This window comes from Vidua macroura, chromosome 4, assembly GCF_024509145.1.
Source record: "Vidua macroura isolate BioBank_ID:100142 chromosome 4, ASM2450914v1, whole genome shotgun sequence".
Taxonomy (NCBI): domain Eukaryota; kingdom Metazoa; phylum Chordata; class Aves; order Passeriformes; family Viduidae; genus Vidua; species Vidua macroura.
The window spans coordinates 26,626,918-26,652,188 of NC_071574.1; the positions used below are offsets into that span (position 1 = coordinate 26,626,918).

Sequence of the window (25,271 nt, forward strand, 5' to 3'; positions counted from 1 at the left end):
AGAGTGCAGAGGCACACAGGAGGAGGCAGGCAGCACGAGAGAACCATGCTGTCCAAAATTACCCCCTAGATCAAGGTTGCAAGACAACGGAACTCCTCAATCCCAATGAAATCCTGCATTATTAATGCTGCTTGAAACTCAAGTTGCTCTTTTCACGGTGGGACAAGCCATAGCGATGATGCCAGCATGTGACAGGCACTCCTCATTTGTGCCCTGCCACTCTACCTTGCCCCTTAGCACAAATAATTGTGGAACAAACACGTTTTTAATAAATCCCCCCAAAAAAATAAAGCTATCCTTCAGACAGACACACTGACAGCAAGGACAGCCTGTCCTTACAGGAAAAAAAATAGTAATTGAAGAGGTCAATGAAATTAATTTTCATTGAGGTCACTATTGAAATTCTGGCACAAAGCAGATATTAGGACATAGCTCCATGCACGAGTCCATGATTTTTCTGGACTTCTGGAAACAGGTGACTTATTAAATGGACAACTCAATTTATTGTTAAGGCTGGTAGGAGTGGAGGAAGGGGAGCAAACGGGAACCAATGCAGCATTTTCTGCTTTCCTTGTTTCCAGAGCACCACCTTAAGGAACTTGCATTAGCAGGCAGTATCTTCTTAATGTCTGACCTATCCCTCCAGTCATATAGCTCAGAATCTGGTGCCATGAATTTTTGCTAAATTATGCTATCCTTGCTCTCCTCTTAATTTTACGGTTTTCAACACAGATTTGCTTTCCTGTGGGAAAGAGATAAGAACCTGAGGATTTTAATTTAAGCTTCGGCCTTGTCTTATATTTTGCAAGATGGAGAGAGAAAGCAGCGCTAGTAGGTGTTTTAAAGCCAACAAGCATTAGGTCCATTTTTCTGACCAAATAATAAAAGCAATATGAATTCTCAATAATATCTATGAGTTGGGTTGTAAAGGGGATAGCTCAGACTGCTTATTCATCTTCCCGATCCATATAAATTCCACAAAAAACAGATGCCAACAAATTTCAGACGATTTACAAATCGGGCCTCAGTCTTTAGCTATGAGACTCGTGGGCCAGCCCACCATTCAGCCATTACTTTATCAACAATAAACTGTATATTATGAATAAAGATAAGCAATAGATGTATTTAGGTCACACACACACACACAGCTGCTAATCAGCATTAATTTCTCAAAATTTAGTAATTAACATTTTGTATTGTACTGGATGTAATTGTCATGCACGCCCCTGGTATCAAGGTTCCTTGCTTTCAGAAATCACCATTTATACTTGGAGCATGCCAATCCCTGTACCCCCTCACTCTCCAGCATCCTGCAGATTTTATTTTATTTTCTAATTCTCGGCATCTTATCCCCTAAGCCCATGGCAGCGGCTTTCTACGGGCTAAGGAACCGTGAGAAGTCAGGAGAAAAGCAAACCGCTTGTCAGCGGGCTTAAAATTAACATATAAACAGGCCATATTTCCATTAAGAGCATTTGGGGGTCTGCAGAGCCAGAAATTGGGAGTAAAAAAAGTAACAATAAAAAATAGCAATAATGCAAAGCCTCCCAGCCTGCCTGCCCCACACTGCTTTGGGAAGACCCGGCGATCTCTGGCAGCGATTTAGCTGCTGGTTGCCCCGGCGAGACAACAGACGGGGGCTCGCTGGGCACAGGCTGAACCTCCCCGTTCCCTCTGGTCCCACTGAGATGGCCCCAGTGATTGACAGCAGGAGGACACACAGGGTGATACATGCACGATGAAACCAGGAGGAGAAAGGCCTGATGACGTATTTTCCAAAAGCCCTATGGACTTGAAGTGGTTCTGCCACAGCACCTGCCCTACAAGGCAACCTAGATGGGTTATCTGGGCCTTCCTCACAGAGAGGGTTCAGGGCAGGAGACCAAGACCTCATATGCAGACACCTGGATACCGCTGTTGCCACCCTTCAACCCCTCCCATCCCCTGCTGCAGTAAAGGATTGGCCCTAGGCACCACATCCCATGGACATGGGATGTCCCATGGACACTGTCCTGCACCCTTTGCCCTGGGGACATCTGGGCTCAGGATGTTGCCAAAGCCCCTTCCACCATCTACTGCTCCCAGTGGGCACTACTGCTTTCCAGGGCTGTGAACCATGGCCAAATCCTACCTCACACTGAGGTACAAAACTGTGCTGATAAGACAGCTTCTACTGCTTCCAAGTCTTTACCCACTGGCTTCCTCCTCCCAAAAACATGGCATCCCTACTACATTTGTCTCCCCAAACCCTCCAAAGACAATGCATACAGCTGCAGAAACACATGAGAGACTGACAGAGATCCAATCTTGGTCAACATGACCTCCACGCAGGGGGAACACCATTCCCCCTGGCTTGCTGAGCACTTGCTGACCAAGCCCACAACCAGCTCTCCCTGGGACTCTGGTGACATTTATATCTAATACAGGCAGGGTCCACAGAGTGTCTTTTCTCCTCAGCACAGCCCAAAAATCTGCAAAACCCAATCAGTCCACATGCCTTCAACGAGACAATTACATAATTAAGCACTGTCCTATGTGAGGTTCTTTGGTATTTCAGTGCAGAAATTATACTTCATCCACCCTCCAAAACATAGCGTTTTGGTGCAAGTAGGTACTGAAGCAGCTTCTAAAACCACAATAAAGTGAATGAGGATTAAATTTCCATTTCTATTCTCATTTCCAAGACAGTCTGGAGAAGCTGAACGTTTGCTGAAGTTGTCCCTAGCACAGCTCCGATGCCACCTAAATGGTGTATTACCACACCACACCAGTGAAGTTCCGTTCTCTTTGCCTAAGGCTCTTCACACGGCCTGGAAAGTAAAGGAAATGGGACACACAGTACAGCACAAGATATGCAATTTGGAAAATTTAAATTACTAAAAATGAGGACCTGTTGTTTACAACCTGAAGACCTCCTGTTGTGTTTTAGGATACCTTATCATGCATATGTTACCTGTTAGAAACATTAAAGGTTAATGGCAAAGGGATAGCCTATTCCTGTTGGCCTAGGGACACACAGCTGTGCCCACAGCACTGAGCTCAAAGGGACACTCCTGAGTGACTCAGCCTTGGTGGTCTCCTTCTCAGAGACCACATGGCCACCAGGGCTCCAGTCCCAGAGCACAGTCTTGCAGCACAGACCATGCCAGTATCCTTTGGGAACTGGCCTCTGTGCAGCCCTCCCTGGGGCACTTTTTCTCATCAGCTTGGCCTTCCCAGTTGGTATCTTTCATTTCTCCCAAGCATGTGCTCTCAGGCTGAACTAAGGCAATGCAGGCAGGGGACAGTCCCCTGAAGGACACCAACTGTACTGGAAACAGCAGGAGCCAAATTATTTGGCCAGTTAGGGCTAAGATGAAACTGCTATTCAGTTTTATGACTGACCTGAAATAAAACCCCAAAATCCCCAGTACAATGTTGGTAGGCAAAGGGTAGGAGCTTGCAGGGAAGAGGGCCCTGACCCAGCAGTTGGCATTATCCCAGCAGGAGCTTTGCTATGCACCAGACACCTGTTTAAAGCTATTGCTGTGTTAAAGTAACTCAGGAACAGGTCAGTACAACAGCAAACACTTCCCTTGCAAACAGCTATCACAGTCTGCAAGTGGTAAAGCTTGAACTTACTCAGGCATTTGGCCAGGGCAAGGAGCAGAGTAAGAAATTCCCTGGCTGCAACACTGGCACAGCTGCTGCCACATGGTTGGGTGACCCCTGCAAGTGCCCTGTACTGGCAGTGCTGCACCTGCACTCACAGAGCCACTCGCCATTTCCGACATGTGCCTGCCCTCTCATCCGAGGAGTACACTGTGAGACAGTTCAGATTAATCTCTGGTGAGTTTGTGGTGAAATGCTGTGGCACAAATTCAGTCTGAATCCAGTAAGTTTTTCTTCATTTTTGAAATACTTCTAAAGAAAAGCAAAAGTCCAGAAAAAAAAACCTCAAGCCCTCCCCAAACAGCCAGCTAATGCTTCAGTGAAGGCCCACACCTGTAAGGTATCTTATATGCAACAAGTGTGCAAAAACTATAAAAAGCCTGAGACAGCCACGGCAAAAATGCCTATAGGTCAGCGCTGGGCGAGGCAGGCAGCTGGGAGCTCCTGCTGGAGCTGGAGCCACCATTTGTTCCAGCTGCTGCACAGAGAAAGATATTAAATTAATGACCCTTCAAAGGACATGCATCTACACAGGAGGCTGCAGGCAAGCAGGGAGCTTTGCAGAGATCCATGAGGCAAGCAAGCCTCTGCACACAAGACCCGAGCGTCCCTCGTCAACATCCAAAGAGGTGCTGGGTTGGTTTTTATTTTTCCTCTTTTCTTTAAACACAAAGTCACTTCTAAAAAGCCAAAAAAAAAAGGCCCCAGACTGTCCACTCTTCCTCTCCTGTCAGCAAGTTATGCATTGGTTACAGATACTAGCAGATGGTCTTCTCAATTAAGACTAAAATACATAAAAAAAAAAAAAAAAAAAAAAAACCCAAACCAAACCAACTGAATAAATGAATAAATGAATGCATTTCCTTTCATTCCTGAAAGAAGGGGCCATTTGAAGAAACAGCTTCAACTTTTTGACAGCAAGTGTTAAGTTTAGGGGGAAAGCAACAGATAGCTCCTCAAAAAATCCCCACCACCAAAACATCTCCAAACCTTTCCACTACTGTTATAGCAGTACCTCAAAATAAAAGGACTAAATGGTCCTGTTATTGTGGGAGAATTTGAGACTACCTTGATCTAAAGAGACAAGAAAAATTCACCCCTTTTTTAAGCCTATTCCCATTTCTGGACCCCCGAAATCATCCTTAGGCTGAAGGTTTCAGCAAACCCAGAATACAGCAGTTTCAGCTGCCTTCTCAAAATACCAACAACATTTTAATGTCTAAACTAACTCTGTATTTATGCCTTTGCTGACAAGCTGTTGCAATAAAAATGCAAGATCAAGAAGAATCTTATTTTGGAGCAATGTCAAAACCAGGCCCTCGTCTGGGTTCATCACAGATGGGCTTCAGCAAAGGAGTACCAGTGGTGGAAAAGGAGGAGGTAACAGTAACATGTTTTGGCCAAAACTAGTTACCAGTAAAGGAAACAAGCTCATCAGCACCAGCAGTAATAGCAATCACAATTTGCCACTTCCCTGGGAGCAATTGTACAATCGCTTTTCATAGACAACTTCGCAAAGATGCAGCAAGGTCAATATCTAGAGAGCTCAGGTTACTCCCTCATCCCCAAGCCACTGTTTAGAGAAAGAGTTTTATGTCCAAAGCCAGCTTCTTTCTAGGCTCTTGACAGCAGAGATAATTTTATGCTTAATTTTCAAAACCTTCTCCAATCCTTGGACAGTGCACTTGGGAAAATGCCAAAATGGCTATGGTGGGGGTGGCTTGCAGCATTACTTTTAGCCTCACCTGAAGCTAAAAGGAACAGGGATAGGAAGGCATGCCCACAGGAACACACTGCTCACAGGAAACAGGGGCTTAGGAATACTGTGATTTATGAAAGACAAATAAAAAAGGCACAGTCTTTTAACCCTGCTTCGCAACTGGGCAGCAGGAGGCCATTTATCTCACTGACCTTTCATGCTTACCAGCAGCAGGGGGACACCCCAGGGACTCGCCATTTTAAGGAGGTGAAGTGAAATGCTGCATCGATGATAATGTGAAACTTTCAGCTTCACAACTGCTAACACTTACTCAGAACAAAACTAAAATCAAAACCACACATTTCAGGGGGCAAACTGATGGCTTGATGAGGTCAGAAAAAAATCCTCCTGGTCTCCCTTTTCCTCATGTACTGTATTCAACTCTTCACCACGGAACTAAGTTGCACTTAGTGCTGGGAGTCAGGAAAGGGCAGAGCAAGAAAGGTACTCTAAGTCAGTTATTGAAAGTTTCCCCATCTCCCCAGGAAACGCTGCATCATGAAACCAGAGCCAGAGCATGCAGGAGCCCTCAGAAGTTGGAGAAAAGAAGCTGCCAGTACATCATCAGCAGGTAAAGGAGGCACCCAGGATGCATGCTAGAGCTTCCCATGGTTATTTGGAAGCAGGAAAAGTTTGTGACCTTTTTCCAATTGCTCACACCACTTTCCTTTTTGGGAAGCCCAGGAGCAAGTGGCTGTGTCTGCAATGCACAGGAAAGGCAGCTTCATGGCCAACAAGACCATGCCACAGTCCACAGGCACAGAGATCAGCACCTGAAGCAAACGGGTGTCATGGCTGAAAGTGCAGGAAGCATACAAGGACAGGCAAGAGGAACTGGAGAAAACTGCTCTGCCTGAAACCCAAAGGTTGGTGTACAATAAAAAATTCAGTGTAACAGCCAGGGGAGCATTGCAAAGGAAAGAGTAAATGTGATTTGACAAAGCCTAGAATAAGTACCTATCTAGATGGATGACAATTAGTCACTAAATTCAGGTTAATTGCAACATTAGTGAGAAACCACCACTATTGGCTTGTCTACATTTTTGTCTATTTCCAACTTTTTCACCCTTCCCTCCCCTTCAATCTTGGAAATTAATATAGCATAACTGTGATTTTCTTTTGCTTGAAAGTTGTAATAAGCATTTGAGTTCCCTCAAGACAGCTTTAAAAACACGGGTGTTGAATATCTGACAGAAACACGCTTTATTTCAAGTGTTCATTAAGCTCTGCCATTAAGTAAGTGATTAAAGCACACCCAGTATTAAAATAGCTTGATTAGAAATCCCCTGCTATCTCCATTTTCTTCTCTCCCATGACTTCTTAATTTGTTTGTTCTTGCCTGCTCAGGAAGGCTGTCAGGAGACCTGGAGTGCTGGTGAACCATGTGGGGAGCCAGGCAGGTCTTGTAAGGCTCTGATCAGGGGAGGACAAGCTCACGTCAACTTCTGCACTGTGAGTTCACATATACAGAGATAACACCCAGTTTTACACAGCCCATTGGTTTTGGAAATATCACTGATAGGGTATTTAATTAGCAGAAAAGCCACATGCTCACAGAAAATACTTTCCCTGTTAGAATATTTTGCAATGTCTTATTTCCCTCTCTAAACTCATCAATGAGTTCTCTCAGATGGAGATCAGCTGCCAGCAAACACTCCACAATTTGACAGCCAATGCTTGTTTTAAGCTCTGATTTCTGCAAGAAGGTCCTTTAACTTTGGCCATCCTGAACAGCTCATCTTTTTCCTGATGTAAAGACGAGCCCCACATCCAACAAGCAGGAACCTGCATCATCAAATCACACACTCAACCCCAGGAATCTCTTAGCACCCCCAAAAACCTGGTAAATGGGACTGCTGCCACTACAAATGCTCTGGATGGTGACACACCCCATGGGCCTTTACCCTGCACAGTATCCCTTCTTTAGCCTAGTGCATCCTTGTCACATACAAGCAATTCCATCAGCTGGAAAGATGTTTTCCCCATGGTTTCCTGATCTGTCCAGAACAATTTCAGTTTGTTATTGGCTAAAAAGAACAGAGGCCCAGTAATGTTTTAACAAACCCAAGTTTGAGCCCCTGGGTTGCAGAGTTCTGGCTTATTGCTTGCTTGGACAATAAGGACAATTGTCCTAAGCCACCAGAGGAAGCCCACTGAACATCAGAGGAGCCAGTGTCCAGAGCCCAGCAGCTTGCCGGGGGGGGAATAGTGGAATGTGACCAGGGACCCCCAGGGGTTCTGAGTGGGGGGAAGGGGGCTGGAGTCCATCCTGGTGTCACTTCTCGTGCCATCTTCAGCTCTTTCCTGGGGACAAAGCTGCTCTGGTTTCTGTCACCAGAGCTGCCTGCTGAGTTAAAACAAAGACATGAGCTTGCTTTGCTTGCCTCGAGGTTATCAGGATCCCTGCTCATAACAACTTTGGCATTTTCTCCAGCGTACTCAGACCCACAAGATCATGTGCTTCTCTCACAGGCAGAGGGATGTGCTTCAGTCAAGTGTTCAAACCTTGGAAATGGCTCAGGCAAGTAAAACTCCATCTACCACATAAACACACAAGTGTTGTGTGAAAGCAGGTTGTCTGACAACAACCTCTGAAGCCCAGCATTTCTGTTCTGGCAGACAATGTGCGTCACAGGATGGGATGACTTTTCCTCATTGGCCTTCTCAAGTCCCACAGGATACAGATCCAGGCTCCTGGGGGGAACCAAGAAAAAAAATCCATCCTGCACCCTGGTGACAGGAAGATGCCTTTCAGCACTGCGCACACAGTGGATCAAAAGTGCTTGAAATAGGACCTCTCTTAAATGTATTTATATTAAGTCTATGTTACAGCCTATGCAACACTATATGTCATAACAAAGACTATCAGAGGCCCAGAAAACTGAGAAATGGGTCAACTTCTCTCTGAGCTGCAGTTTTCAAGGTGCACTGAATAGAGATGTTCTTGATTAAGAAAATGCAAGAGTATGGCATGTATTGGGAAAACATCTTAGCTCTGTCATAGAGGAGGTAAGGACAAGGGCTCTACACCTGTCCAAGCACCAGGCACACCTTTGCGTTTTCAAAACCTCTGTCTACCATGGCTAAGTCTGCAACTTAGAGGTTGACCAGGCAGCATCTTCTTACTTCTAGCAAAGCACAGATCATGCTGGGCTGGTCAAGCTACCCAACATAACTGATGTTTTTGGAAGTCCTCTTGCCTCATCCACCTTCTAAAAAACAGGGAGAAAAAGAAAAAAATATAGGAACAGGTGTGATGATAGAGGAGTGATGAATTTGATGACATCAATGACTCCTCTCAGCTGGCCTTTGCTCCTGGCAAGCCCTGTTCCCCACCACACTGATGCTGAAGACTCCTGCAGGGAAACCAGTGCCAAGGCCAAAGCCCCTCTGGCTCCCAAGTGGCTGCCCCGATTTGCCATGAGGTGAGGAGACCCTGCTGCTGGGATTTTAGCTCCTTCAGAGGGGTTTCCCGGCAGCAGTGGAGCAGATCTGAGCCCAGCATGAAGTGCAGTGCTGACAGCTGGGGCTGCATGCACAGCATTACGGGTGGCAGGGGCAGGCAGGGCTGAGTGGGATGGATGCAGGCGTTGCTCATCCTCAGACAGGGCATTTTCTCCAAATTCGAGACTCTCAGACATCACTGACCCTGTGTACGCACTGTAAAAAGTTTTCAAGTACTTCCTTGAGTCCAGCTAAACCGTATTAACAGATTTATCCAATAACATGCAAATTCAGGTTTTAATGAAAACTCTTAAGTCCCAGCTCTAAGTGATTTGGACTTTCTGCTAATGGCATCGGCTAATGACCAAAGATTTAATGCATCAAGTCTTAGCATACATCAGTGCAAACAATATAACCATTTAGTGGAGGCAAAAAGTCATCTCATTAGACATCCATCACTGGATGTGGGCAAGATGGTCCAAAGGCTTAAAATAAAATATTCATTTTTAAACTTAAAAAAAAAAAAATCCCTACAAATGTACAAATGATTAGGCCAAAAGTAGCAGTCTGCTAAAGCTTCACTGGGATTGAAAATGCAAACTGCAACGTTTATCTGGAGGTAAAACGCATTTGCAAGTACTTAATTTCGGCAGCACTGTTCCACAGAAGACAAAACCAATTTTAACAGGAATTAAAGCAAAAGGGCCCTCCAGAAACAGGATGTCTCTTAGACAGGTTATTTGAGCCATCAGTAGAAGGTCACAACAGGAATTATTTCTCTACCACATCATGCAAAATGATTTCAGTACAAACAAAAGTGTTGAAAAGCTACTAACTTAATTTTATAGAACATTCCCACAAGGGTTTGTCACATCAATGACACACAAAAACATGCCCTAAAATTACATTTTTATGTAGCTAAAAATACAAAAATCACACAGCTAAGGACGAGCAATGACTGACCCAAACAAGACATGGGCTCAAAGAAGCAGGGCTGGAAACACTTTCTTTGGCCCAAACCATTGATGTTGAATGTTTCATTTGGACTCCTGAAATAAGGATGAGCAATAAAACTACCACATAACACAGCTGGATGCTGAGCTACTGACACAAAATCTACATGCTCATTATTTTTAGTCTTGTTTGCCAAATAGCATCTTAGAAGACATAAAAAAATCCAGACTGATGCCTCCCAGCCATGGGCTGATGGTGGGAGATGACTCGGGTAAGGGGAGGACTGTAATTATAATGGACCTGTGCAAGCTGCCTGTTTGCAGGTGGAGTGGAAAAAGGATATCCAGATAAGATAGAGCACCCCACTTTTGTGCCTGTGTGCATCTCTCCCAGGGCAGCTTCAGAAACGTTTTTCTTCTGCTCCCCAAAAAGCAGATATGGCAACCTCACGACAAGCCCTGCCTCCAGACACAGAGGGAAACCAACAAAGAAGCCCTGGAGAGATGCTCCTACATCAGCTTTGGAGTTAGACCATCCCCTAAGAGCTGCCTATCCCCATTGAAACCCACACCTGTGACCCAGGGAGTCCTCAGGACCCTAAGTGAAGCTGTGTCAGGGGAAGGTTTAGGTTGGATATCAGGAAAAGGTTTTTCACCCAGAGGGTGACTGGGCACTGGAACAGGATTCCCAGAGAAGTGGTCACAGCACCAGTCTGACGAGAGTTCAAGAATTGTTTGTACACAAACTTGGGGATGTGGTGTGACTCTTGGGGTGTCCTGTGCAGGGCCAGGACTTGGGCTTCGATGATCCTTGTGAGTCCCTTCCAACTGAGGATATTCTATGATTCTAAGAAAATGCATTTTTCCCTGTGTCGGTGGCACTGGCTCCCCTCCAACTCTTCATTAGCCCTGTTCACCACCCATCCTTGCCTCTCCTCCATCACCCCATACTCACCCCTGGGAAGCTTCCTGGGCCTCCTGGCCCTGCTTGGCTCATTTAACTGCACAGCACCCTCAGGCTCCCCAAAACCAGGCATTTCCTTCAGCTTTCAGGCCTTACCCATGCAGGTGCACGGATGTCCTGGGCACTGACCTGAAGACACTTCAGTGGCTGGGGTGGCAGCCCATGAGATGGGGGAGACAGGAAGAAACATGGGGCTCACCTACTCCTCTTCCCACCCCACTCAATCTGGTCTGTTACCACTAAGCTTCTTCACCCACTTGGCCACAGGGCTTAAAAAGGGTTGCTGGTATGCACAAGACACGTGATATCTTTTAAATCCTGCACAGGATATTTCTGCCTGCTGCTAGACTTGATTTTTTTTTTTTTTTTATAAATTCAATAGCTGCCTTTAAAATTTAAAAATCAGTCTTAAAAACAAAAAAATATACCCAGCCCACAGCCTAGGTTTTGTGTAGCAGGCACCTATGTCCTTATAAAAGCCCTGAGCTGTGCTTTACAACATGGGTAGAAGTCTAAACATCGTAAAAAAGAGCCTAAACTGCCAGATTGCCCAAACCTCCAGTAAATCACCCTTCCAGATGGGCTTAGAGCTGCACATAGACCCCACTAGTAGTAATGGGTCACCCTGCAATTATATTTCAATCCTACTAAACTCAAACAACATTATATGAGAGTTATGCTTGACTGCATTAAAGAGGCACTTCCAAAGTTTACCATCACCCTGTCATTACCAACAATTTTATTTTTCATTCAATTAGTCTTCCCCTGTGCAATTAAAGCATGGCAGAGGCTGGGATGGACAATTTCTTATCATAACTACATCCCTCCTTGCTACTTTTCACTGCAATAAAGGCTCTGCTTGAGAGAAACACAGCACGTTAGAGTCTGCAAAACACCACTAAACAATTTATCAGGCAAAAAAATAGCTCATGCCAGGAGAGCTTGGGGAAGCACTCAGCCCCTTACCCCCCTCCACTGCTGACAGAGCAAATGGTCAAGAGTGCCACAGATGCCCCAATGCAACTTTAATCCTTTTCTTTTTTGGTGTGGACACACAAGGGATCTGCACAAGACCTGCCCATCCTGCAGTGGCTGTGGTGGGGCAGCAAACCCTGGAGCTGCTGCAGTGTCCAGTCTGGTCTGGCACTGGGGCTGGGCAAGCTCTGCCAGCAATGCTCCCACCCAGCAACCCCTCCAGCTGTCACCCCTAGCCAGCAATGTAGGCAAGGTTGGCAATCACATACTGGAGACAATTTTTTATTTGTTTTTTTTTTTTTCCCCTGTTCCTACCAGAACAGGCATACTCCTTCCCCATTGCCATCATTTCAGAGGCAAAGACCAGACCCTCACCTCACCCCTGTAGAGGGAGCAAACGTTTTAGCTGGATGATCTGAGGATCATCTGGCAGTCAGGCAGGAGACACAGGCACTCCTGCTGCAGGCCCCATAGATGCTGCACACAGACATTTTGAGTTTGCTTGAGAGGCCGCATGTCCACCAGTCACACAGTTTGCCACGTTTATCTGCAGATGAGGCAAATTTTTACTGCCCCTTTTTTCAATAAGCAGACTGGTAGACAGATTAAGGCACATTCATTTCAGCCTTTTAATCAAGGAATCAAGTGCTCTGCTCTAAAAAACATAATTTATTGTCCTATTTATGGCAAAAGTACCCTTTCTGATGGAGAGAAATCATGGTCCCTCTTACTTCTATCCTACACCTAGAATAAGGATACCTTAGCCTCATCTGGAACTGAAAATCACCCCAAATTTCAGGAAGTTAATATAATTCCATCATCTCACAGCCAAGACACTATTCACACCGTGAAACAGGCAGAGTTCCCCCAGCCTTTCTCAGAGTTTCAGCATCCATGCCTGAAGACAAAGATGCCAAATACCCTCTGCCAACCAACCAGGCTAAGGAAAGTCAGCCTCCAGACAGCCAGAGACAGGACCATGAGCCACGGGGTGAATCCCTGTCACCCCTACTCGAGGGATGCACTCCCCCCATGCCACTGAAGTAGCACAGATTCAAAACTATGGCACCTCGTGTGCGGAAGCAGAGACAGACAGGATTTGCTCATCTCAAACACCTCTTCATTCCACTCGCCCTCCCAAACCTCCCTCTCCTTGCACAAGCAACTTGTGGGAGACAACCAGCTCAAAGTGAGAAACTGAATGCCAGTCCATTAAATAGAGCCCATCAAAAGTCTATCAAATCAGTGAGAAAACAATATCCTCTCACTGGAAGACACTGTAGATGATTTCTCATCTGCCCAGGATTTTGGCACTCACCATTTTTATCAATTGCACAGAACTAGGAGCTGAGAACATGAGGAGAGCAGCCCCTCGGTGCAGCACAGAGACAGAGCACAGCTTTTATCAGCATTAACTTTCTCACACTAAGTCAGAGGAAGGAAATGCTGCCTCCCCCACAACATTATTTTTTTTAAAAACAACCACCTTTCCTCTTCAGAAGGCCCATGCCAGGTGTTACATGCTCTCGACATCAAGCTAAGGCCAGGCTGGCTAATCTGTAGGTTCACTCGTTAACAAGATAAAGGATTTCAGTTCGGTGCCGCGGCCGGGCTGTGGGAGCTGTGGGCTGGAGGAGCGCTGCCGGCAGCTGAGTGTCACTCCTGGAGGAATGCCTGACCTTTCCCGGGGCTTTGATCATGCTGGCTCGCAGCGTGAGATAACCAGCCCTTTGCAGAATCCGGAGGTAATAAAAAAAGCAGCTTTGAGGCCTCGTGTTTTTGCAGGGAAATACTTACCTGTGTTCCCAGCACACTGCCCAGTTGCCACCACCGTCCTCCCCAGATTTCAGCCACTTTACAGCCAAACTCAACACTGTCAACTAAGGGAATCATGTAAAGCCCTCGGATGAGAGTTTTTAGCTCTTGTTTAATTTCTCTTAATTGAAGAGGGTACTTGTGCACTATTCTTAGGGAGGAAACAGAGACTCAAAAAAGAGCAGAGCAACAGAAGTAAGGTCCCCAATTAGTATGTGATTAAGCTGTAAGTAGGATAATAGGAGGAGAAATTTTGTATCTTATACAAACAAGATAGCAAAAGAGATAGATAAAAGCATGGAAGGGGAATAAAGCTTTATCCCCAGTTCCCCTCTGAACAATCAAGCCATACAGAAAGGAATGGATTTGCTGAGGGTTTTTTGTTTGCTTGTGATTCTTTTAAAGGTGGCTGTCTTTCTCTGGATAGTTAATGATGGGCAATTTAAACAAGCCAGTGTAGCACCAGGTTAGTAAATCATGAAATACTTGGAACACTGCACTGAATGTGCTGGATCTGTAGGTGATAATTAGATCAGTCTTGAATATTTCCTTTAATGAGTCTACACAAGCACTTCATCCACCCAGTCTGGTTTTGGTTACCAACCTAGAGAAGTTTGCATGATCTTCTCAGGCTGGGGTGGTATTTTGTTTTGTTCTGTTTGGGACACTGCAGCACAGTCTCTGAAGTGGGAGCTACAATTCCTTGATGCTCTCTGCAGGCTGTATATGAGGCACAGGGCTTGCTCTGCAGCACTCCTCAGCTTCAAGCAGGCTGATGCCAAGCCCAGCAGACCTGGATAAGTTACCCCTCTGGGGGGGGAAAAAAGTTGTACTCAGCTACACTGTCTTCCTCACGGGGTTAACTATGTAGATTTCTGATGCAAATTTTACTTTAGGGCAGGCTTTATGGTATTAAGAGTCTCTTTTTCAGCCTTCTGAAATTTCATATGTATACATGCTAGAGCTCTCTCATCTCTCTTAATTGGGTTTTGTGGAATTTCAAGGCCCGGGGGCCAAGAGGGGAGGGCTGCTGATTAAAGCACGCCATGCAAAAGTGGATGCAGAAGTGTTGCACAGTAACAGAAAGAAAACAGTTCCTCTGAGCTACCTGCCTCCACGTGCAAACCCCATCTGCCACTCGGGAGGAGCCCCATCTTTTGCCCTGGTCTTCCTGAACATGCAAGGATGGCTCCTGCCCTCTGCATTGGGCACTGCAGAGAGGATGTTCAGCCCTGCTTCGCTGGATGTGCAAATCAATTTCAGAGGTTTAGAGGCAGCTACATTTGTTTATTTAACTGGAAATAAACCTGTGTGCCTGTAGACTCACTGCAGACCCGAATGGGCCTTCTTCCCACAGCCCTAACCAAGACTTAGACACTTCAGGACCATTAAGGAGGAATTAAAGGGTATTTAATCTCCCTTTATCCCTTTTCATAACCCAGCATGTACATGTATGTCAGAATTTGTTAGGCTGTTATGTCTGAACTGATGAAATGACATGTGTCTGTGCGTCCCCACCATGAGAGCATAGAAAACACCCACTCCTGCATTTGGCCAAACTATTTCTCCACATACAAGGATTCAGTCCAGGAGCCTGCTTGCAGTAGCTAAATACAGATATTCACACACCCATTATAAATGCAGTCTAGTTTCATTTTTAACCCACAGGAGGGTGTGGAGGGAGAAGACATCAAAGCATGGACACAGACTACCCTGGCATTCTGGATGTGCAATTTTATCTTCCCCTCATTTCCCTCCTCTCCAAACCAGCTGCTACAACTATCATGCTTGCCCTCTGGCCAGTAGGCTGGAAAACTGGCTTCTAAGGCAGTCATTAATCTCTCCCCATCGCCCAGCTGGCACAGAATTTTGCTTAGATCGGAGAAGAGTCAGCTCCGTGCCCTCTGAAACACCAGCGGCAGCTCCTGCAGCCGTGCATGCCAGGCACCCACCGCCCCGCTGCCTACACCAGCACAGCCTGGCACCGCTCCCCCTGCTGCAGCAGGAGGGTCACCACGCATGGAATGAGAGGGTAAAACTCAAGCACAGGCACTGTAGAGCACTGAAAGAGGAACTTTGAATTATGTAACCCCCTCCTGTCAGCAGTGACGATGAAAAGAAACGCTGTGCATCTTTGGGGGAAGATGTCTTGGCTCAGAGCTAAGTTTAGAGGCTGACTTCTGGCATAGCAATAGCAGCAGAGAGTAGCCCCTACATATGCAAGTTATTCAAGTGAAATGAAGATGCACATAAACCTTTAGCAGGAGAGCACAGCTCAGCAATGCTACGCTTTTCATTCGGCCAGCAGGGTTCAACCCGTCTGAGGTAACATGGCTGGAAATACACAGAGGTGTATGCTGAGCACCAGCAAGAGCTGCTCCAGCACAGCCTGGCTGAAATGAGAATAAAACAGGCTCGCAAAGTACCCTGCGCACCACTGCAAGTTTGTGAGGGAGATAAAGTAACAAGAAGTGTGTTTCCTGTGGTTATAGTCTGAAACATAGCCATTTTACTGTCCCCCATCATACACTGCACTGTCCCTGCAACTTCTGAGGCCATATTTGACCATCTACTTCAAGTCAAAAATAATCTTTTCAGAGAATTCTTCTTTCCTGTGTTGATGGGATGATTCATACCAAACTTGTCCTATCTTCTCAGTAATATCCCTCATTTGCCATTTTAGAGGGGAAGAATGGGGCCCACCAATGCCCCATGAATACACACCTAAACCTGCATTTGATCTGTCAGTAGTACTGTAGGTTTCCCAAAGAAGAAGAAACATGCAGGCAACTTTTTGATCTTCCTTAAAGCACCGCTTATCTCAGCTTTTGTTTGTTTTCTGTTTTTCAGGTGTGGGGTAGTGTCTGATGTGAATGCCACCCACTGTAAGCTATCTAGGCAATGAAACAACCATCATAAACCACCACTGGAACAAAAATAGCTGCACCTTTCTCTCCCCTGCCTCCCCCCAGCACAGGCCACATGCAGAACGGCACTGACACTACGTGCAGCTACAAACACACTTTGCAGATCACAAACTCAGAGGTGCTAAGCATGGGTCTCCCCTCATGTATCTTCCAGCCACTTGTTAGGGAACCACTGAGTCCTTCTGGATGACTACCAGCAAAGGCAGCCATTCATAACAGCTGTGGGGCAGAGCGGGGTAGTCCCCCCAAGGCTGCTTGTGGGTTCAAACTCCTGCTTGGCACAAGGAAAGCTGCCACCTGCAGTAAAACCAGATGAGAGAGTACTTACAGCAACACAGTTCACAATAAGCCTAAACCACAGTGAGCTGAGCCTTCTCCCACCGCCCAGGCTTTCCTCTTCTCACCCCCTCCTCGCTATCTAGAGGGAGTGCAAGTCCACAGCTAGACATTGGACAGGGTGCAACAGCAACAAGTACCAAATCCTAATTTTGAATGGGGAGACTGGTCTGAAAGGGATTTACATGAGGCTTCAGGTTAAACCAATATTCACCCTTACAGCTCAGTCCCTTTTAACTCTAGAGGAGGCTGGCCAACCACAGCCACACCTGAGCTTGGAGGAGAGGTTTCCAAGTGGCTACTATGCTCCTTCCAGCTTTGGGAGGGAAGAAAAAGGACAAAACAACCCAGCAGCCAGGTAGAGGAAGGAGCTCTTCCTGAGCAGGAGGCAGCAATCAGCCGCTACACTGCCTGTTCTGCAGCAGTCAGACGGGTGAGCATGTGGTACACGGGGCCACTGATGTGCACCACATGAGCTCTCCATCCCCAGCACATCCTTCCTCACTGGGAAAGGACAGAAACCCCTGGGACACCCAGATGTGGGGTCTGTTGCTGAAATCCTGCAGGGCTTCTGCTGAAAAAGGCACTTAAAACTCACACTAAAAATAGAGCCTGCACTGATGCTATATTTAGCAGGAGGGTGAATGCTTTCAAAAAAAGACTGTCGCCCCCTCCAGCAGCAGAGGGAAGGCAGCCAGGCATGCCCCTGGGATGGTCCTGCATTCCAGCCCTGCTGCAGCGGCACGTGCTGGCACCCCAGCATGAGTGTGCCTCAGGAGAGCCGCCTTTTCCTTTGGAAAGGTGAAGACAGGGTGCATGAAACCATTTGCAAGGTCACTGGGTAGAGGTTCCTGCTCCACAGAGGCCAAGTGGGATGCAGGACCCTGGACCTCCCTGGGAGCTGTGCTGCTGGCCGGTCCCACAAATGGATGATTCCTTCCCTGTGCTGGGGTTTTTCTAAGTGCAATAATGAGCATCAGGTTTTTCATAAAGTGCTTACAGATATGTTGCTTCATCTAGGTGCCAGGAGAGCCAGGCATGGCCACTGAAAACTTGTCAGCTAGTGAAAACACAAAACCTCCCACTTTGCCTGTCAAGCCAAGTATCTGACAAAACACTTGACTTGTCTCTAAGTAAAGGGCAAAAAAACTCTCATTCCCTGGCTGGACTACTTAGGCTATGGGGACAGATCCAGAGCTGATGCGACACAGGCACCGGTGTCTGCACTGGCAAGATCAACGGGGCAGGTTTGCACTTTCCACATTTTGTGCTGGGTTTCCTCTCCCACAGAGCAAAGCTGTGGGGATGTGCAGCACAAGAGAGGATGCTACATGGTCCATGCAGATGCTGCATGGGAAAAAGTGGCACCTTCTCCCCTTGACTCTCTGAGTCCTGTGGGGCAGCAAGATGTGGCAGGGGGTGTCCCACCTCCAGGGCCCAGGAGGAGGCCACTGAAAGCCAAGCTTCTAATTAAGACCACAGCTTTGGTTAATTGAGTCCAATTCACCTGTGACATGAAGAGTCCCAATCCCATCAACAATAATGGAACTGCATCGGCTTACACCAGTAATGACTTCAAATCAGTGGCATAATGAAGCTAATTCAATACTTTTCCAGGTCCAGCTGATGAGGCTGCCAAGGGAGAGCAGGAGACAGCCTTCCTCCCTCGGCACCACCACCTGCTCGAGGGCAATGTGAACAGCTCACGTCTTGGAAAGACAGGAAATGTAAAAAAATAAACTAAGTTTCCAACAAGACTAAGGCTTAGTTTTAACACTGAATTACTCCTGCAGGTGACTCTGTGCAAGTGCTGACGACAAAGCAGCACTGCCCACAACTACTTTCCAGGAGGAGGAACTCTGAAAGGCAGCCACAGGTCTCCAACCTGCCGTGTGCTGCTGAGCCACCCCACCAAGCTGAGCCCACCAGCTCCGGGGACAGGTCACATGCTGGATAGCACCTGCCAGGGCGTGGGAAGGAGCTCCTGAGAGACAGCCACGTGCTGGCAGCCCTGGGGAGGAATGTGGATGAACATGGAAGTTGCCCGATGTAGGCAGACATGCAAATCAGCAGCTGCGGGGCCACACCGACAACCTCCTAATTGCCTCGGCAACCTCCTAATTGCCACGGCGCCCCCAGCTCTCTCGGGGCAGGGACTGGGAATAGCCGGGAGGAGCAGGAAGGAGCGAAACCCTCCCACGGGAGCAGGGGGTGTGCTGCCAGGTCGGTGCCGCCCTGGGACAGCGCGAGTGCCCCGAGGGATGGGAATGGCCCAGCTTGGCCCCCCGGCCGCCCCACACAGGCCACTGCCTTGCGCACACAAATTTGTCTCTGCCTCGAGCCAAAAAAAACTAAGCCGACACTCTTTAGAAGAGACGTGCATTATTTTAGAGCAGTCAAGTTATGACTGGTCTGATTTCCATAATACGCGCTCTGCAAACATCTGCCTGTTATTTAAGGCTCGGCTCCACTGGGACAGAACTTAATAGGGCAGACCTTTGAGCCGGTGTCCATGGAGGACTCCTTGCTGCCAGAGATATCCCGGGGCAGAAGTGTGCCCAGCATGTCAGGCTGGTCACTCCTCGCTCCCGCAGCCACATCCAGCTTCGCGTCTCTGAGCCTTTCCCCACGCACCCACTGATGCTCCCGCTCCCATCAAAGGAGAGCTCCGTCCCCCTCTCAACCAGAAGTATCTGCTGGTGCCAATGAGCCGGTGTCACCCTTCAGAGGACACAGCGATGTGTGTCTCATTGTGGGCATCTAGCAAATCATCTGGCACCTTCAGGTTGTCTGCCATTTTTGCAGGCTGACTGTTGAAACCTGAGTGTCCCAATTAGATGAAGTTAAATGCTGCCCTGAACAACAGCGTTGCTGGCAAGAAAGTTATCCCAGCGTTATTAGACTGCTCCCTCCCTACGAAGAGACCACAAATTAGTGTTTACTTCAGAGGCCAAGTAGGCCAGCTTTGAGAAAGCATGCATGCCCCACCATCCCACAGGTTTCCCAGGGGCTCCTGGGTCCTCGGCACACACCTCCACGCCATGCCCTTGCTCTGCATTTAGCCCGGGCTCCATCCCAGCCTGACACAGCATTTAGCTACTGGGTTTATTCCCTGCATGCTGTACTGGGAGAGCTGAAACAGCCGAGTCTCTGTGCTGCAGTCAGTTGACACAGGCTAAGTCAATTAGCTGCTATTGCTGCGATGCTCAGCTAGGCCAGATCAAAAGACAAAGAAAGAAAAGCCTCACACTGGGAGGAACCAGGTCCAATCAACACATTTGTCTTCGATACTTCAATCAAAATATTTGAATGGGAAAGGGAGATGGCTGATGCTTCCCAAAGCAACTAGGTACAAGCTTGCTTTCCTAGGGCAGGAGGGGCAGAGGGGCCAGGCAGAGCATTGCAGTTCCCATTCACCTCTCCTCCAAGCTTTGCTTCCATTCAACAAATCCTTCAAATAAACACACAAAAACCCAAAATATATTCCGTAAGTTCAAGCTAAGGCACTTTCCATTTCAGAGTGGGCTGCTTAAGCCCTGTAAGTCTCCTAGTTCATCCTGACTCAAACCAACACTCCTTGCAGCTTGTGCATAGCATTCTTCAGGAAGGACACAAAAGATCACAATTCTCCACGGGCCTTGCATATCCTCCTCCTTTGGGTAGGATTATTATTTTGCAGATCTCTGCTCTGTATCAGCCATTCCAAGGACCACTGGTCTTCACACTGGCTCTTGCAAAACTACACCAGTCAGCAGGCATTATATCCGATACCAAGCATTGTGAGTATCAAGCCCATTTCTGCCTCCAAAAACATAAAATTTTTCTTTTGAGAGGCTGACAGTTAGTGATGACAAAGCTTCACCTACAGCTGAACTGAAGGAAATCAAAACTGGTAATGGACAAAAGCAGGTCCACAACACCGAGCTGTAGCTGGGCAGCCTTCAAATTCAGTTCAGCTCCTTGTGCAGCCGCTGCTGTTGTATCATGCCACACTGCTCCTCACTTCAAAGAAGACAACCATAAGGAGAACTATGAAAGCAATTAAAAAAATATTATCTTTAGGATGTAATCTACCCAGAGGTGAATGGGAATAATTATCTAGCTGCAGATTTTTATGTGTTTTTTTAAGGCAATAACTGGCTGAACATTCATTTTAAGTAGTTACCTACAGTAACTTCCACCTTATTGAAACAAGAGACACTAATTTTTTTATAGCATGGGCCATGTATTCCATACCATTTCACAGTAACATCTATACTCAGTAACCCTTTTCCCATTCAGTCCACAATCCCATAAACACCTCTGTAGCAGCTCAAGCAACTGTTCACGTAGAAAAGAATGCTTTCTGTTTTTTTCAAAGCAGCGAAGGCAGCAGTTCAACAGCCTGAAGTGAGAAGACCCAGCTCCAGTTTAACAGGCAGCTGTCTGAAATCGCCCCCTCAAATTCTCACTGAAGAGCAAGACCTAACATCAGTAGCCTTTCCTTAGCATTCTTTAATCTGCATACCTTGAACCCTTTATTCTTCCTTTTCTGCTCTGTTGCCCCACCTCTGAAATGGATATTATGCCACACTATAGACAGAGAAACAGGCCCTTAGACACCAGCTACTGAACTGAAGTTGTGCATCAACAAGACTTCCCGAAATCCTTTGACTATCTGTTCATTCTAGGTATTTTTGAAGGCAATGTACAACCTAGGTCTATTATTCACTTTTGGCTGGATAGATATGTTTTCTGTAACTATTACTTGAAGCATTATCATCTCCTGTCTGCCTCTTATGTGCCCATGGCCAGGTACCAGCACTAGCTGTCCTGATCCAGGGATGCCGAGAGACACTTCAAGCTCCTCCCAACAGTACACAAGCACGTGCTCACCCCTGTTATAAACACCCCAAAAGATCAACAGAAACAGAAAAAGGTCAAAGCCAACAGATGTCTTTTCAAAAAAGACTTTTTTTGGCTTGGTTAGACCCCTGAGATGTCAGTCCTGAAGAGATACACAGACAGATTTATGTTGCATATCACAACACTGAGGTGCAATGCTTTCCTCTTTATAGGTTAAGGCTTAAGCCACATACTTGATTCAATAAAGGCAGTTAACTGACATTGAAATTTCCATGAAAGAGCTAAGAAAAAATGTTAAAGAACTCCAATCAATTTAAAAAAATCCTATTTTAGAAATTCCTTTGTAATTTAAATTTACTGGGAGGCGGGGAGGGGGGGAATAACCCCAGAAGAAAATAGTTTTACTTTTTTTTTTAATTATACATTTTTCACCAAATACTTAAAAAGAAATCTCAACTCATATTTGTAATAACAAAAGATTACCAGAGTCCTTGATTTACTGTTGAAGTCTGCAGTAAAGTTTCATACCTTGAGTGAGGTGCAGCCTAATCCCTGCATGTGATTACATTTAGGAGAGAGAGGGAGGTATGTGGGGGGTAGGGAGAAGCAATTTTTATTGAAGACAACGCTTCAGGCAGCCCTGGAGCAGAGTGGATCCAGTTTGAAAAGAATTGGCAACCCTAAAACTTTTTGATAAGATAAAAATTCATTGATGTTGGCTCACACTAGGCCCACTTCAACTCTGCACTTGTCCTCTGTGTTTCCTTGGCATATCTGTTCCTTTCCTCTATCTGCTTTAGCATAACTTTATTTTTCTCTTTTATCTTTAGCTAACTGCACCCAGGGACTGGAGGGATTGATTTTTTGTTTTGACTTATTGTTTGAAGATCTGTAACTCAAAGCAGCTTCTTGCGCCTCTGATGTCTAAGCCCGAGCAGTATAAAAGGTAAAGCTCATCCTGTGTACCAAAGTGAGCAGGGATACCATTTTATAATCAGTCATCTGTGTTTTATTTTGCCTTTTGGGGAGGAAAACTATTTTGAGACTTTATAAGCAATAATACTTTAAATAAATATTCTCGTGGCAGGTACTGCACATGCCAGTTCCCTTTTTAAAGACAGACAGCTATTGCTTACCACTCAGGGGAAGAAAAAGAAAGTTCCTAATTAAAGGAGGCCATTATACATCAGAAGATATTTTGAGCATCACGTCACACTACCAACAGCCTATTGCAGCCAAAATGTTACCATGCAAATGTAAAAATGCTCTCGCTCAGAGATGCGCTGCCATGAGGCCAGCGAAAATCCCCGCTGGGAGGGGAAGGCAGGAGACAGAGATGCGCTCCTCAGCGCTGCTGGTAAACAGCCATCGCTCATTGCCGTGTTAATACCGCCCGTCCCAAGACATGGAGGGATGGAGACAGATTTTTGCTTGCTTCCTCTGCCTTCTGAGGGCCAAACTCTGGAGATTTCTCCTTTTCCCAGGCAATTCTTCCCTCCCCCCAGCCCCAAAAATGCCTCTGGGCTGTTTTAAACAAGCAGCTCCTCAGGACGTGGCACACGGGTTTCTCACTGCACATGCACATTTCTGTATCGTGGAAAGCCGACAGTCACGGCACACACAGACTTTGTTTACGATCGCCAGTCTCTGCTATTCCCTAAAGTTGCCCAGCTTGCTGAAATATGGTTACATATGCAAACATTATCTCCCAATTGTAACCTCATTTTCTGCTCTGCTGGACAGCGTGACCAGCATTTGTCATCTTGCCGCCCCCGCCCGCCACATCATTCATGTGTCTATAATTGTCATCAAGATGTGGCATGTCAGCAGGACTCCCGCGTCCGCTGCTCCCCATCTCCACGCAGTCACTCAGGTAACAAACCCATAATCTCACCCTGTTTTCATGATGGTTGAATTACACATAATTGTTTCTGCACAGTGATTGATTTCTGCCTGAATAGAGACCTCTGCCTTTTTTCAATGCGAGCGAGTGGCAGCCAAGTCTCTCCATCTAGGAGGAGGCAGCAGCCTTTGAAGAGATCAAAGCCAAGGCCGCGAGCAGTTGTGCGCCCTGGGAATATGGAAAGCCTTTATGCTCTCAACCCCATTTCCAACATCATGTTGGATTGCAGCTGCATTACATTCTGCCAGCATTCTTAATGCTTTTAGTATTGACTCTGACATCACCGATAGCTGTTTTAAAGTAACAAAAGCTGAAGGATGACTTATTTTCACAACTCCATAATTGGAACATGCAAAGTTAGGGGAAGGGAGCATTTGTTTTTAATCTGAGATACAAAAGAAAGCACAGAAAATTATATAAGTTCCCCAAAATTAAAAACACGTTTTTCATATGGAAAGAACAGAGGGGGCATTTTTATAGCCTAGACCACACAAAATGAACTGATTATGCACATGCTTTTTCAAGCCTAAAGGCTGAAGTAAAAATACGATTGGGCAAGTGAGTCAAATTGGGAAAAAATATTGTGACTCACAGTACGTTTAGTGACTTTTAGCACCTGATGCAAGGGAAAATAATGCAGATGCCCAGGCTGTTGTCTCCCCTCTGCAGCTCCTTGTAGCAAACTGACAGTAGTTCACTTACCTTAAACCAGACACACAGCACATGACAAACACTAAATCTCCATTAATTATCTAAAAAGATAAATAATGACCTAAAAGTATAAAATACTGCAAAGCTTTTTTTAAGCCTCCCTCTCCTCCAGTCATACAGACAATTCTTGGACTGCATTAAAACTACTCTTGCCACAATATGGTTTTCAGGGGCATCAAATGCTCCCACGCTCCTTCTCTCTCCTCATCTGGCTTTGCTGGTGAAAACAAAAGTAAATGTCTATCAAGAAAAGACTGTCCCGAATTTTAATTAAACGTACATCTACATTATCCTGAAAAAATATTTCCAGGAAACTTTAAAAAACTATCATCAGAAAGGAGGGAGGATAAGGAAGATGTAAAAAGCAAGAGCCCAGGAGGGCACAGCAGCTGAACGACTCTGTGTGCGTGTGCTGCCCAGTCTGAGCACCTGGGCAACTCTGACAAATATTTTTATTCATGGTAAAACCACTGAATAGGAGCCTTTAAGAGCAGTAATTTTGAAATATGGTCCTGCTGCTATAGTGTGTGGAGTGCTGAGGAAGGAAGAATGTGCAAATAAAGCACAAACTGTAAAGAATTAAACATTACGAGCACCCATGCATTAGCAATAAAAATAATTTCCTCTTAGCTGTATCGTTTTTGTTCTGCTGTACTAACACTCCTTTCCTCCCTGTAGTCATTAAAACCCCAACTCAAAGACAACAGCAAAGGGATCTGGCCTCCCTCCCTATGGACACAGAGCTTATGTCCCTGTCATTTCAAGGCTGGGAAACAGTCTCGTTTTCACTTTGACTGTTCCTTAACACACTAACCATACTGAGGCTGAAATTAGAGTCAAACGTAGCAAGCTCTTTTCCAAGATGTAAAAGCTTATAATTTTTTTAGTATCAAGACAGAAGTCTTTTCTGTTGTAATCCAAGGTTTTGGAGTTTTCCCTCCCTCTACTCTCCTGCCATCCTCAACAAATTTACTACTTCCTCTGCACA

General features: G+C 46.1%; 1 protein-coding gene across 4 annotated transcripts in view; it reads right to left on the reverse strand.

Annotated features, from left to right (window-relative positions):
• Positions 1-25,271, reverse strand: part of LEF1 (lymphoid enhancer binding factor 1) — a 71,129-nt gene that overhangs the window by 30,716 nt on the left and 15,142 nt on the right. The gene's annotated exons all lie outside the window — the stretch shown is intronic.